Raw genomic sequence first — 14,511 nt, forward strand, 5'->3', positions numbered from 1 at the left:
AATTTCTCACGGTGTGTTTGTGCAGAGTTAATTCCTCCTGCTGGTTTACCTGCACAGCAGCACACTCACCTGGAGGTGTTCAGGCAGCCCCTGGTTCTGTGCTCTGTGTTGGCTTGGTCAGCATTCCTCTACCAGGTGGAGCCCTCCTGCAGTTCAATACTTGCCTGGGTTCAAGGTATGGATATTCTATTCTGTGGAATAATTTCTTTCAGTTTTCTTTGTTTATTTTCACAGAGCAGGGCTGGGTTTTGTTCTTTCACTTTGCCCTTCAGGACACACACTGACTGTCCTGTAGGTTCTCTCTCAGCACATTGTGGGAGTTTGGTGAGCTTGTGTACAGGGACTGGGGCCACACTTGGGAAATGTAAAATGAGCACTGGGATTGCTCTGGATCCGTAATGGGAAATGTGTGTTAGGAGAAGGGACTGTGGCTGAACTGCTGCTCTCTTGTGGATCTGCAGGCTGGGCAGAGTGGTTGAAGGGTTTGTGAGAGCAGAGCAGGGAATGCACAAATCAGCCCCAGCAGGTCGAGCTTTGTCTGCTTCTCTTTGCAGAGGTCTAAACCCAGTAGAGAAGGTAAAGTCTGTGGCTGTAATGAATGGCAATAATTGTACCTTTTTCCTCTGGAGGTCACTTGAAAGGGCAGGGCAGGAGCTGAGGCAGAAGTTGTTGGGACCCTGACAGAGAGAGAGAAGCAGCAAATGGATTTGGAAAGTATTGACCTTTCTGTGTTGGGAAGCTGGAGAAGGCCATGAGATGAGAGCCCTGCTCTTGCTGGGAGCTCCATGGTCCAAGGCAGCTCCTGGGTTGCTCCCTGAGCCCTGGCCAGGCTCTGGGAGGAAGCCAGGAGGGGCTGAGCCCAGCTGTTCCCACCCTGGCAGTGCTGGGAGCCTGTAGATGGCACCCAGGGGTGCCAGCTGGGCCCTGTCCCAGCCCAGGGGGAGCCTCTTTGCCTGCGGGTGGACGCACCCGTGGGAATTCCCAGTTCTGGGAGGGGCTCTCAGGGCTGGGCTGGGACAGGGGCTCCCCAGCTGGGGCTCTGCAGGCTGGGGCAGCCTTAGGGGGTCCCTGGGGCTGGCTCTCAGTCCCTGCAGGCAGTTGGCCAAACCCAGCACCCACAGGAGTCGTTCACTCGCTCTGCTGCCAGCGTTGGGCAGAGGAAAGGGGGGGAATTAATGAAGAGCTCACGAGTTCAGAACTGGGAGAAATACACTCTAAGGGCAAAACAGGTTCCAATTTAAAGGTATAAGGTTAATTTATTACTAACAATCAGAGAATGGTAGTGAGAAGTAAATGAAGCCTTTAAAACACCTTTTTTTCTTTCACCCCAGTCCCTCCCTCTTTCCTACTGACAGTGCAGGGAGACAGGCTCTGGGGATTTTGGTCAGTTCATGATTTGAGATTTTGTTCTGTTTGCTCAGGGAGAGGAGTTTTTTCTCTGCTCTGCCATGGGGTCCCTCCTATGGATACTGAGTCTTCCCAGAGTTGTTGTGGCATGGGTTCCTTGGCTGCAGGGTGCAGTTGTTTAAGGATGGATTGCTCTAGTTTGGAAGCAAGGGCTCTCTTAACTCTGCAAGCAGGGCCCTCTCTCTCTCTCTCTTTGGGTCTCCCACTGGATCAAAGCTTTCTCTGGCTTTCACTCCCTCTGGCATGAGCCCTTTTCCCATGGGCTGTGAGTGGATCTCTGCATCCCCCATGGACTTGATTCATTCCAGGGCCACAGTTTGTTTCACCACAGTCCTCACTGCAGCTTGCAGAGCAATCTCAGCTGTGATGTTCAGAGCTCTTCTTCCCCCTTTTTCCATTGGCCTTGGTGCCCCCATGTTGTTTTCCATTCATGTTTCACTTTCTCACTTCCTTCTCCTCTCTGACTGGAGCAAAAGCTGCTGCTCGTAGGTGCAGTGAGGTGCAGTGATGAGCTTATCCTTTTGTAACTTGTTGCTTTGAGCCCCAGTAAATGACAAAATTGCTGAATTTGGGGTCTGTTATTTAAACACAGGGAAAGCAGTCCCCCCCAGGAATTGGTGAACAAGAACCTGAATGGCTCTGTCCTTTGTGGGGGAGTAACAACCACCTGTAAAAAACCCACCCAGCTGATGTTTGTATTTTCCCTTTATCCTTCTTTGGGTAAAAAAGCCCTGCTGCTGTGTTCTCATCCCTGGCAGTTCATGGCAGACGTGGATATCTGCTCTGGGGCCAGCACAGCTGCACTGCAGGGATGTGATGGGAATGGGCACCGTGGGTCGATGCTGCGTTCTGCCTGCCTGGATTGGGAAATGCTGCTGGGGTTTGAATATTGCCATGGGGACTCTGTGCACACAGAACTGTCCTTGCCCTTGCAGGTGTATCTGTGCCTCCCTTGGGGGCTCTGATTTGCCCTGGATTGGCAGAGAGAGAAGAGGCCAGGGAAGCCACAAAGCCTCCACTTGCTCCTTTTTTTGCCAGGTACCCTGGAGTGAGTGCAGTGACCCTGAGGATGGAGAAGGGCTTGGGATGAGGCCAAGAGACTGGGGGAAACCATTTTGCAGAATGACACTTGTGTGGACAGGTTTGTCTAATGCTTGGTGCTTTTGTGCATATTAGGTGTGTTTGCTTTTCTTAATGAATATTTAAGTTCTGGGACACTGCATTCACAGGCAGTCAGATATTTTCTAGTGCATGATATCATTTCTTCTATTTTTTTTTGTATTTGGTTTATGGAGCAGAACTGGTTTTTGGTTTCCTCCTCTGTACATGAGGGCACAGGAACTGCACTGCCCCTTCCACACAAAGCAGTCCAAGTGCACACTGGTTAATTGGAGTGGGTGTTTCAGGCTCAGCCTGAAGGAGGTTCCCAGTGCAGTTTTAAAGAGAGTGTGGTTGGGTTTCCCAGAGCTGGTTTAGTTATTTTTGTGTTGTGCAATAAACAGTTGAACAATTTCTTTTTCTTCCACAATGCTGTCAGAGAACCCCCCTGGGTGCTTTGCACATCACAGGTTTTTCCATCTGTTGTCACATTGGAACACCCCGGAGTCCTCAGGCACAGAGGGACTGTGAGAAAAAGGATTCCCAGCAAGATGAGCAAGGTCATGCTTTTGTTATGGATTTGCTTGGAAAATTCTGCCAGAAAATCATTTTACACTGTTTTTTGCACAGAACCCAAATGGAACAAGGCAGCTCAGGGAAACCCAGCAGCAGCTCTCACTGACTCTCCAGTGGGAGTCTCTCCTCCAGGCTGAGCCTAAATGCCCTGAGCCCCTGAGGTGCAGGTGTCACCTCAGCATGGAGTACACCTGGCCTGAGGCCCTGCTCCTCTGTGGATGTGCCCTGTGGATGAGGAGGGGCTGGTGTGGAAGAAGCAAGGCACCAGCCCAGCCTTTCACAGGCTTTTCACATTTGGCTTTGGGGCTGGAGGCGCTGCCCTCCTCTGCTCTGCCTGCATTTTATCTGCTGTTGTTTTTCCAACACCCTCCTGTCCCACAGGTCAGAGTTCCCCCCACATGGAGCTGTTTGGCTCCCTCTGGAATGGGGGCAGCCTCTCCCTGTGGGTGCAGGAACACGTCCTGTGCTTCCTGCAGTGTCCTTCTCTGGACCCTGGAGCCATTAGACCTTGCCCCCACGTGAGACACAGTGAGAGTTTGGAGTGGCCGTGGCCATTCCTGATCCTGGCTGTGTCCTTGAGGAGCTGTCTGTGCCCAAAGCCAGGGGGTTCTGAAGGTGTCCCCCTGTTGGAGTCCATGTTTCCATGGATCCTCCCCAGAGAGTGAAATGTGAGGGGATTGAATTAAAACCTTGAGGAAAATTAGAATATATAAAGCCATATATGCATAAAGCAGAAATCTAAGCCTCAGTTTTAAGCTTCACATGCCCTGAGTGCCAAGTTGTTAGTGTAGAAGTACAGAGCTTCAGGCCTAGTGATAGAGTTTAGACACAACAAAAATAGAGTACTGTTTATGATTTTTGGTATGAATTTTGCACAAATAAGATCAAGATTTTTATGGGTGTTAAGACAGAGTTTTTCACATAACAAGATAGAATTTTTACGCACAATAAGATAGAACTTTTAAGCCAGTAAGATGGAGTTTTTGCACTGAAAGATGTGCCTTATGTGTAGGTTTTTGATGCTGCTTTTTGTAGTTTTTTGTAGTTTTACGAACTTAGGGAATTGCACCTAGATTGGGTAGTGTGTAGATAAAGATGTGAATACGCATTTGTAACTTAGGGATAAAAAGCCTCTGGGTTGGAAGTGAAGGTATCGATTGATCAACCCGATCTATGGATCCACCCTCCACCTTGTGCAGCCTGGGGAAGGAGCCCTGCCAGGGAGCGGAATGGGATTCTAAAGGTACCATCTATTGCAGCCTTTGTGGCTGGGATCAGGGCCCCGGGGTCCCGTCCCTTCCCTTTCCCCCTGGGCGCTTGCCTGGAACTCTGTTCGGGGCTGCCGGGGACTCTGCGAGGGTCCGGGACCCCTTCTTGGCTCTGCGACCCCCGTGGCCAGGACTCTGGAATTCGGGACCCCGGGACCCCCTTCCTGTCCCTGTGATCCCTGCAGCCGGAAACTCTGCGTGGAATTCGGGACCTTAGGACCCCCTTCCCGTCACTGCAGTCCCGTGGCCGGGGACTCTGCCGGGTTTGGGATCCCTCACTGCTGTCGCCGTCCTGCGGTTGGGAACTCTGCCGGGTTTGGGATCCCTCACTGCCATCACCGTCCTGCGGTTGGGAACTCTGCCGGGTTTGGGATCCCTCACTGCCATCGCCGTCCTGCGGTTGGGGACTCTGCCGGGTTTGGGATCCCTCACTGCCATTGTGACCCTGCGGTTGGGAACTCTGCCGGGTTTGGGATCCCTCACTGCCATCGCTGTCCTGCGGTTGGGAACTCTGCCGGGTTTGGGATCCCTCACTGCCATCGCTGTCCTGCGGTTGGGAACTCTGCCGGGTTTGGGATCCCTCGCTGCCATTGCTGTCCTGCGGTTGGGAACTCTGCCGGGTTTGGGATCCCTCAGTGCCATCACTGTCCTGCGGTTGGGGACTCTGTGCGGGTTCTGGATCTCGGGACCTTTTCTGTTGCTGTGATCCCCGTGGCCGGGACCCCTGTCTGGGATTTGTGATCTCGTGATCCCTTTCTGTTATTGCGACCCCACGGCCGGAAACCCTGCTTGGGGTCAGGAGAGTGGAGGTTGTTTTTACCTGGAGGCTGTTATTTTCCATTCTGTGTTTGGATTGTTGCTTTATTGGAATTTGCTTGCTAAGACTTGATGTTTGTAACCGATTGTAAGACTGTAACACCGCTCATTTAGGACTCTGGCACCTTCAGATACATGCTTTCATATAATAAACGACTTTGTTTAAGACCTTAAAATGTTCTTAGACCTTTAAGATCTATAACCCATAGAAATGGCCTCAGCATCCCCCCACGGCTGTGGCACCCTGAGCGTGCAGGAGCTGCTGTGGGAGGGCTCTGCCAGGGGCACTGATCCTGGGCTGGGTGGGTCCATGAACCCCCCAAGTGCAGAGCCAGGCCACAGCCCTGCCCTGTCCCCACACCTGCCACACACGGGGCACACAGTGAGGATCTGCATTCCTGTCACCCTGACTGCTGACCTCTGACTGTGACAGTGACCCTGACTGCTGACCTGTGCTGTGACATTGACCCTGACTGCTGTGACCTCTGTGACACTGACCCTGACTGCTGCCCTCTGACTGTGACACTGACCCTGACTGCTGTGACCTCTGACTGTGACACTGACCCTGACTGCTGCCCTCTGACTGTGACATTGACCCTGACTGCTGACCTGTGCTGTGACATTGACCCTGACTGCTGTGACCTCTGACTGTGACATTGACCCTGACTGCTGTGACCTCTGACCTTTTCCTTTGACCTTGGTGTCTGACCTGAATCTTGACTTTCAGGCCTGGCACTGTCAGTGACAGGCAGCCAGTCCAGTTCTGTGTTTAGGTGTAGGACAGACACAGGATCTTTGTCTCGGGCTGACAGGGCAGTGAGTGGAGGATGTGGTCAAGAGACTGGAATGCAAAGAGAGTTCAAAATATGAAGAGGGGCTTAGTTTTGTGTCCAGACCCCAAACTGCAGTCACAGAGTTCCTGAACATGGCAATCCCATGCACATGGCACAAGTGCACACCAAGCATGGACCACAGCCCCTGTGCAGGCCAAGCACCTGCTCAGGCTGCACACGCTGAGAGCCCACTCTGAGTGCCTGCTGCACACAGACACTGCCTTTGATCCTGGCCCTTCAGCTGCCCCTTGCCCTGTGACCTTTGCCTGGGACTTTTGATTTCTTGTGACCAGTGGGTTTTCCCACATTGTGGGCTGGATTGTATGATCCCGTCCATGTTTTCCAGATTGGGGACTACGTTCCCTCCCCTCCACATTTTCCCACATGCCAGACTGTGTGTGCAATCCAGTCTGTGTTTCCCCAATTCCTGAGTCCACATGTGATCCCATCCACATTTTCCCAACTCTGTGCAATGCATCATCCAGTCTGTGCTTTCCCATGTTCCAGACTGCAGGAGGGCTCTGGCCCATTTCCTGATTCTGGGCTCTGTGTGCAATCTGGGCCCTGTGTTTGCCCACATTCTGCACTCTGCACACAATGCAGTCCATGGTTTCCTGATTCCAGACTCTGCACACGAGCTTGTCTGCATTTTCTTCATTCCAGATCCCACGTGTGCTCTGGTCCATCTTTTTCCCCTCTGGATTCCACATGCCCTGCTCTCTGGGTTTGTTCCTGTGTGATCTGCTCTGGGATTTCCTCCATGCTGGGCTCTGGACATGACGTGATGGAAAACACATCCATGCCAGGTTCCAAACAAGATCCCCCTGCTTTTTCCCCTCGTGCCAGGCTTTGTGCACCATCCTGCCTGCTTTTTCCCATATCGCCTTCTCTGTGCCTGTTCCCACCAGGTTTTTCCCTACGCCAAGCCCTATAACTGATCTTGCCCCATTTTGCCCCCGTGCTCCCGCCTGGCCCTGATTCAGGCTGGATTTTTCTCTCTCACCAGGTTCCAGGCACAGTGTGATCTGTTGGGATGGGAAGAGCAGGAGTCATCATGGGAAAAGAAAGTCTGAGGTGGTAAGCACTAAAATCTTTGTTCTTCTCTTGTCCTGAGCTCTGTACTCGGGAATGGGACAGCTCCAGGAATTTGTTGAGGACACTGGAAAATGATCCCTGGTCTGCAGAAAACTGGGAAAATCCCTCTGGATGCAGCCCCTGAAGAAGGCAAAAAGAGCAGGGCCTCAGTCTGGGAGTGTGTGAGAAATAAGGGAGGGACAAATGTGTGGCTCATCCTGTGCCTCAGAGCCCCAGGAAAAGGCCTTGGCTGAAGAACTGAAGTGCTGCTGCCCCACAGGGAGCCCTGCCCAGGCCCTGGGAATTGGGCTCATCCCAGCTCCCTTCCAGAGCTGGAGGGGCTGCAGCCATTCCAAGCCCCGATCCCAGTTTGGGGCTCCGGTGCGGGACAGGGAGCGGGGCAGGAACTGTCACTGCCAGCCCAGAGCCCCTGCACTCCCCTGGGTCAGTGCCACAGCAGCAGAACCTTGTTGTCACAGCACAGCTCGTCTGGAGCTGGGCAGATCAACCTGGCTGTAGCAGGGAACCCAGTCTGGCTCTCCCAGTTCAGTGAACAAGTCCCTGGGTGAACAATGACAGGACAGGTTTAACCTGGAACAGACACCAGTCCCTTCCAGCCCTAAATGCAGACGTGTCACTGGCAGGGAGCTGGGCAGAGCTAAGAGCCAGGCCAGGCAGGGTCTGGATCCGGGGGCTCTGAGCTGCCTGCTCCAGAAGGTTCCAAACACTAGAACAGGCTGGTTTGTCCTGTGAGCAAGAGGACTCGGGTCATGATTTCTGTCTCCAGCCTGCGACCCCACGTGACACCTTGTCCCAAGCCAGGATTGCACTGGAGGGTCAGAAACTCCTTGGGAATGGCCTGAAGGTAGGACTGAGCCTGGTTCTGCACTTCCCATCCTTTTTCCCACCCAATCCAAAGTGTCAGGTCTGGGCCATGCAGGAACTGAGGTGCCATGTGCCACTTCTGAGGGTGTTTGGAGTTCAGGTGGTGGAACTGCCTCTGAAAGTGTTTGCTTTGCTTTTTCATCCCTCAGAATTTCCATGAGTTTGATACAAAATATCTCAGAGTGCTTTATCTCTAAAAAAGCCCTGAATAGCCCAGTAGGCTCAGCTGGGACAAAAGAGCTTCTGGGTATTTTTTTCTGTCTGATGTGTTAAAGGCTGATTTAAATTTGACCTAAATATCCAGGCAGCTATTCCTTGCAGACAGGTTAAAAGAAGATTCCCAAACACAGACGCATTTGTGGGGCACTTTATTACGAATCCTGGTGAGCCATGGGATTGGAGCTGCCTTAGACTTGGGAAGAAGTCCCTGTTTTAGAAGCTTTCAGCAAATTCTTGAAGTTGCCCTGAGATCCAGCCTGTAGTTGCAGCTTCCCATCCATCCTGGGAAAGTGGGCAGGGAGCTCCCTAAAGGTCCTCTGAGCTGAGCACAGCTTTTTTCTGTGCAGAGAGGCTCCAGCAGCACTGGGCAGTGAGTGCTGGGCTTAATCTACGGGAGCAGATAAATCCACAATCCCTGCTGGGCCCTTTCCAGCACTGAATTCCAGCTAAGGGGGAGGAGAGGAGCCCCTTCCAGGCCAGCAGCTGCTCTGTGCCAGTGCCTGTGACCTGGGACTGGTCCTGCCTGTCTGACTCTGGAGTCCCTCAGGTGCTGGATCATGGAAAACATCCCAGCCATGGATCAACCCCTGGTGCCACCTGGTGGTTTTGGGCAGGGCACAGCCATTGGCAGTGGGTGTGTTTGGGGAGAGGAGCCCTGGGAAAGGCAGCCCAGAGGATGAGGCCTGGGGAGAGCTGTGAGCTGAGAAGTGGCTCCAATCAAGTTTAAGGAGCCTTAAACTCCTGGAATGGTCTGGGTTGGAAGGAACCTTACAGATGATCCTGTTCCCACCCCCTGCCATGGTCAGGGACACCCTCTGGGCTGTCCATGGGATTTGCTCTGAGCCAGGCTGGGGCAATGGGTGGGGTTTTCTCCCTCAGCCCAGTCCCAGGCAAGTTTGGGGTGTCCATGGGCAGAATCCTGGGAGCTGCATTTCCAGAGCTGGGAGCTCCGTGCCTGGAAATGTTTCCAGTCCTGCTGTTTGGTTTTTTCCCAAACTGGGCATTATATTCCCTCCCTGAGCGAGGTGGTTTTCCCTGGGTTGTTGGGATTGCACACTGGGTGTTTGAGGGCTCTGTTGTCTCTTTCTCCTGAGTGGAAGGGTGAGGAAATGGGGACTGTCCCAGAGATTGGGAACAGCCCAGTTCCAGTGAGGAATGTGGTTCCCAGCTCGTGGGGTGCACCCTGAGCTGGTCTTTCCCATCGTTTATTCCTTAGAGCCTGTTGGAGTGCTGGCCTGGATCTGGGAGGAGCCAAGTAGCCTGGAGCTGTGAGGTTTTTCCTGTCAGAAATCCCTGATGGGGATGTTTTCCCTGGCTGTTCCAAGGGGAAGGAGCAGCTCTGGAGTTGTTGCAGCCACAGGATGCAGTGGGTGCATGCCCTGAGAACCAGTTCAGGATTGTTCATCTGAGTCTGCCGCTGACCTGTGACTTCCAGGGCCTCTCCTGATGTCCTGGATATTCCCAGGAAAGGATATTCCAAGGCTTGCCTTTTGAGCCAGCAATTCCAGAGGCAGTAAGTCCCATTCCATGTGAACTGTCTCAGTGGTGGGATGGGAGAGAGACCAAACACCCCATGCTGCTGTTTGATCCATTCCCAGCTGGAATTGGGTCTGAGCGCTCATTTCAGAGCCCTGAGGCCACAAGTTCAGCCTGGAATGGCATCCCCAGGGAATGCTGAGGCCTCCCATGCCTGTGGCGCTTGGCAGCACATCCCTGATGTGGAGCAAACAGAGGAGGGGGAAGTGCTGGGTTAGTGGGAGGATGTTTCTGGAATTGGGATAGGTGCTGATCATGCCATGGAACCACGGGGTGGTTTGGCTTGGAAGGGACCACAGAGACCCTCTGGACTCTGTCATCCAATTCCATGGCCAAGAACACATCCCAAACTGCCTCCTCCCTCTCATGGAGTGGGAATGGCTGCTGGGAGCTCTGGAGACCAGGTAAGAACAGCACTGAGATTTCTTTGGCTGCTGCTGGGTATGGTTTTCTCTTTTGGAGAGGTTCCTCTCATTGATTTTTCACAGCAGTTTTCTTGGGCACGTCTGGGGGTAATGCCAAGAATTTGGAAATAGTTGAAAAAGAGCAGGGGAAAACTGTGAAGCTGATCCATTTCTAGTAATTCCAAACTTCTCCCACAACACCATTCTAGAGCAAACCTGGTGAAAAGATAAAGATGCAGAGGAACAAGTGTTGTAAACCCCCCTGGATTTGTGGCAGAGCAAACCCTCCAGTAATCCCAGCAGAGGTCTCTGAGAAACTGTGGCATCCTAAGGATTTCCAGGAAAGAACAAAGACAGAGATGAGGGAATAGGCTTCCAGTTAATAATGATTTGATGGGCACAGGAACGGTTCTTGTATGTTTGATGCTTCCCTTTTTATTCCTGGAATAATTTTAAAATTATTCCTTTAACAAATCATCAAAATATGGAAATTTGAATTTGAGAGGAAACAATACAAAATAGATGCGTGGAGAAATCACGGAATCATCCTGGAATCCCTAAATGGGTTGAGTGGGAAAGGGCCTTAAGGATCACCTCATTCCATCCCCTGCCATTCCATCCTCAAGCCCGGGGTGCTCTAAGCCCTGTCCAGCCTGGCCTTGGACACTTGCAGGGATGGAGCAGCCATGATTTCCCTGGGTTTATGGGCACAGGAGGGAATTCCCAGCAGGAGCTGAGCCGTTCCCTTTGCTCTGCCCAGCCCAGCAGGGCTTTGGGAGGCAGAGGATGTGGAACAGGAGCTTTGCCCACGGCCTCGGGGCAGTCTGTGATGTCCCAGCCCAGCAGAGCCAACGTTTGTGGTTTCCCATCCCGTTCGAGGAGATGCCAGGGCAGGAACAGGAGTGGGCGTGGAGCAGGGGTGGCACCAGGCAGAGGGGGGAGCGTGCAGAGGGCGCCTTCAGCCCGTCCCTGCTGCCCAGGTTTGAGGTGAGCAGGCTGGGACTGTCCCTGTGCTTGCTCTGCAGGGGGAGGAGGCAGCCGTGCCCAGGAGGAAGAGGAGGAGGAGTGGGAGGATGGAGACAGTGGCCACCAAAGGCTGGGGGAGCCACAGCTCCAGGTAGGAGACGCTGCCTTCCAAGGAGAGGGACTCGTGTGTCCCGTTGGAATTTGAGGTGTGACGCCAATGGAACAAAGGGATTGATTCCGTTTCCTTCTCTGGGTTCTGATGTGCCATGAGAGAGATTTGTGGAAAGGTCATTGTCCCTGATGGAATCTCTGGAAAACAGGGATTGAAGCTTTCTGCAGTGGCCCAACCCTGCCTGCACGTGTCCAAATGCAGCCCCCAATCCCTGTTTTTGTGTGCAGTTGGGATGAGACCTCAGCTGTGTCCCTTGGCAGCTCCCAAGCTGTGCAGCTCAGTGTGCAGCCCTGAAGGGCCGGGCTGTGTTTAACCAGAGAGCAGAGAGCTGCAGTCATTTCCTAGCAGGGAACCTGACTTGGAAGCTGCAATCCAAACATTTGTTCACATTTATTGTATCTCCCCCATGGAGGCACCTAAAGAAGCAGAGGTGAGGCGTTCCTGACAAAAGAACATCCAAATTGATCCGCGGTGGAGGGCTTAAAATTAAAGTGTGAGTGGAGGTGCCTTGAGGATACTTCCAATTCTTTAGTAAATGAATGGAATTTAAATGAGATACCCAAATCCTGACAAGTTTATATGAACTCCAAAGCCTCTGCAAGAGTTCTACAGCCAGGGAGGGAGACAAGAGCCTGGAGTGTCTCCCCAAAAACTGCCTGCTGGTTTGTTTGACCAGGCATAAGGAAAATTGTGTATTCCCTGGGGTTGTCTTTATGGAGAAAGGTTTATTTATGGGCCCTGGGTTTATTCAGTGTCTCTTCAAAGTGATGGAAACTGATGTCATTGTAATGCCAGGGGTGCCAAATGCTGTCCCAGAGCCCGGAGCCAGCCCTGTGGGAAGGGGTTCAATGCCCCTCTTCCCAAGCCCTTGAGGCAGCAGCACTGGGGCCCTGCACCCAAACGTGCCCAAGGTGCCCAGTGCTGGCAGGAGGGAAATCCAGGGACTGGACAGGGGGAGATGGCTGCTCCTGGAATCCCAGAGCTGGGGCTGTGCTGCAGAGCTCCCAGGAGATGCTGCCTCACTCAAACCTCGGTTAAAGCTCAGCATCCCTCCTGCTCCCCTGGAACTGTTGTTGCCTCTGTCATTGCTCTTTCCCAATAACGTGAGGATTATTACTGTCAGTTCCCACTGCATTTCTTCCACAGCCCTTTGCTTCCCACAGGTGGTGCTTTAGGAAAGGCCCTCCAGCCTGAGAAGGAGCTTTTGGCTCCGGACAATTCCCAGTTCCCAGGAGCAGCAGGACCTGTGCTGTCCCCAGCAGGTGAGGCAGAGGGGCCTTTCCTTCCTTCCCTGCTGCACTTGGGCTTTTTGAGGGGTCTCTGAGGGAGAAGTTCTTTGTCACTGCAGGGCAGAATCAGCCCTGGTCTCACTAAAAGCAGGAGGAATCATTTTATCCTTGTTTTTGCATCTTTTTCTCTCTTTTGCTGACAGTGTGTGGTGAAGCAGCAGCTCCCAGTCAGTGCTGCTCCCTGGAATGGTTTTTATTTGTGAAACAATTAATCCCCTGCTGGAATCCCAGCAGTTCCCCAGATCAATGTGCAGTTTAAGGTCTTACACCTTGACCAGGACAATTTCCTGTCTCTAGACATGGGAAATGGGGAAAAGTGGACTGGAGTGGAGCCAGGATCCAGAATGGGGCAGTGAGCTCAGAGTGGAGCCAGGATCCAGAATGGGGCAGGGAGCTCAGAGTGGAGCCAGGATCCAGACTGGGGCAGTGAGCTCAGAGTGGAGCCAGGATCCAGAATGGGGCAGTGAGCTCAGAGTGGAGCCAGGATCCAGAATGGGGCAGTGAGCTCAGAGTGGAGCCAGGATCCAGAATGGGGCAGGGAGCTCAGAGTGGAGCCAGGATCCAGACTGGGGCAGTGAGCTCAGAGTGGAGCCAGGATCCAGAATGGGGCAGTGAGCTCAGCACAGGCTGGGGTTGGCACAGGGGTGTTCCCTGCTGGATGACACAGGTGTGGAACAGATCCTTCCCTGCCTCTGTCCAAAGTCTGATGGCAAAGGATTGAGTAACTCACCAGTGGGGCCTGGAAGGAAAATGGTTCTGTTCAAATTAGGCAAAGAATGCAATAAGAAAAAACAGGCATCCTTTTTATGTATGAAAATATGTTGAAAAGGAGCACTTTTATTTGGTGTTACCTCTCATTTTTTATGGATAGAACCATCTAGTGAGCAATGAGAACAGAAGTGGGGAGGCCAGGAGCCTTTGACTTCCACAGTGGAGTTAATTTCCTTTTTCTCCTCCCTTTCAGGACAGGAAAACCCACCCAACTCCCCCCATCTCTGCCAGAAGCTTTGGTGTTTGAGCAGCCAAACCCAGCAGGCTCTGGCCCCACTGGCCTGCCCTGGAGGGCCCCTGCCCTTCCCATGGTGTGAGTGAGTCCCAGAGTGCTGCAAATCCAGAGGGATCTGCCCTGGTCCCTGCAGTGCCCAACCCCAGACAGAGAGAGCCCTGTCCAAGGGGCTGTGGCTCCTTGTCAGGAATGTGGCAGCAGCCCCGGGAGCAGCTGGAGGTGAGAACTGGGGCTGTGCTTGGGGCTGAGCCAGCTCAGGGCAGTGTTTACCTGGGCTGGGGGCAGTTGGCCCCACAGGCTGAGTTCCAGCAGGATCAGGGTGACAGATGCTGCATTTTCTGTCCCCCTGGAGATTTCCTGCTGGGATGGAGCAGGGCAGGGAGCAGCTGCACCTCCGTGGCACTGCTGCCCTTGGTGTCTCTGCTGTGCCCTCAGCCCCTGGGAATTTGCTGCTGTCACTGCCACTGCCCCCCTGCCTGGGGCTGCATCCTCCTGGCAGCCCCTGCCAGCCCCACACACGAGCTCCAGGGGTGCCTCTGTGCAGTGCTGGGAGTGTTTGCTGGGAATGGGCCTCAGCCCTGGGAGGATCCTTTTGTTCCTGGGCAGCTGCACAGAGCCTTGGGCCGTGTCAGCCTCAGAGCTGGACTGCAGGAGTCCTGGAAAGGAAGAATGACAGTGAGGTGTGTCAGGGCTGCTGTCAGATCCCCTGGCAGTTGTTTGACACCTCCTTTGTGTTGGAGGTGTTGTGTATTGACACTGCAGGAAATTCATGGCCCCTTCCCAATTCAGCCCAGCAGATCCCAAAGGCTTTTCCAGGAGTATTTATCCTTTCCTTCCCTTGGTGATAACTTCATCTCCACCCTGCCATCAGCAATTCCTGGATTTCTGCTGGAGAAAACCCCACTGCAGAGGCAGTTTGCAAAGGAGGCCAGAGCTGTGTGTGGAGCAGGGAGTGCTGAGAG

General features: G+C 53.2%; 1 long non-coding RNA gene across 2 annotated transcripts; it reads left to right on the forward strand.

Moving 5' to 3' along the window:
• Nucleotides 1-7,428: 7,428 nt before the first annotated feature.
• Nucleotides 7,429-14,171, forward strand: LOC134550785 (uncharacterized). Of its 2 annotated transcripts, XR_010080436.1 has the most exons (5): nt 7,432-7,937; nt 9,393-9,689; nt 11,142-11,233; nt 12,418-12,516; nt 13,508-14,171. It is a non-coding gene; the product is annotated as an uncharacterized LOC134550785 (long non-coding RNA). The 2 variants fall into 2 exon arrangements; XR_010080437.1 differs by lacking the exon at nt 9,393-9,689 and having other exon boundaries at nt 7,429-7,937.
• The last annotated feature ends 340 nt before the right edge of the window (nt 14,172-14,511 follow it).

This window comes from Prinia subflava, chromosome 5 (assembly GCF_021018805.1).
Source record: "Prinia subflava isolate CZ2003 ecotype Zambia chromosome 5, Cam_Psub_1.2, whole genome shotgun sequence".
Lineage (NCBI taxonomy): Eukaryota > Metazoa > Chordata > Aves > Passeriformes > Cisticolidae > Prinia > Prinia subflava.